We start from the raw sequence: 971 nt of genomic DNA, 5'->3' as shown, positions 1-971 counted from the left end.
GTCAAATAAATCCCAAAGTCCCACTGATAATACCAAACGGAGCCATAAAGTTTTCTGTCAGACTATCAGTGTACATGTATGCATTAAAAAATAAATGTATTTTTCATCATCATATACTGTTTTTGTCGCTCGAATGAATTTTATTATTTCTTCAAAGTTCTTCACATACGTACACCTTAAGAGATATCAAGGAGGCAAAACATGTTCTCAAAAAATTAGGGTTGGCACGCAAAAGAATTTTGAGTCAGAGATTTTGCTGGTTTTAGCACGCACTCGCAAAAAGGTTGCCCACCCCTGCTCTAGGCCTTCCTATCCAATAGGCTTAATTTTTAAAAATTGTTTACTCTTTTATTCTTTTATTTTGAGCAGTGTGAGCAGGAACAGAAACAGCTTAGCTATGTAAGGAGAAAACAACCCAAAGCACTGATATTAATGATACAAGAACAATTTCCAAAGACATAAAAAGGTCAACTCTTTTGAACTGGAACATCAACAGCAAAGGATGCCACACCTCGACGTAATGTGTGCAATGGGGTGTGTGCAGTGGTTTCTTTTCTTTTTTTTTTTTTTACTTCTTTTATTGCTTAAAGTATTACAAAGATTATCATATATGTCTCCTTTTTTTTCATCCCTTGACAATCCCCTGGCCTACCCTACTCCCCAGTGTCTTCTGTCCATTGGTTATGCTTATATGCATGCATACAAGTCATTCGGTTGATATCTTACCACTCTCTCCTGCCCCCCAACGCTCCCTGGCCTTCACACTGTAGTTTGACAGTCTGTTCGATGCTGCTCTGCCTCTGTATCCATTTTTGTTCATAAGCTTATAATTTTCTTTATTATCCATAAATGAGTGAGAACATGTGGTATTTATCTTTCTCTGACTGGCTTATTTCACTTAGCATACTGCTCTCCAGTTCCATCCATGCTGTTACAAATGGTAAGAGTTCCTTCTTTTTTACAGCAGCATA

This window comes from Myotis davidii, unplaced genomic scaffold (assembly GCF_000327345.1).
Source record: "Myotis davidii unplaced genomic scaffold, ASM32734v1 scaffold865, whole genome shotgun sequence".
In the NCBI taxonomy this organism is placed as follows: Eukaryota; Metazoa; Chordata; class Mammalia; order Chiroptera; family Vespertilionidae; genus Myotis; species Myotis davidii.
Note: the sequence above shows the minus strand (reverse complement) of the source record.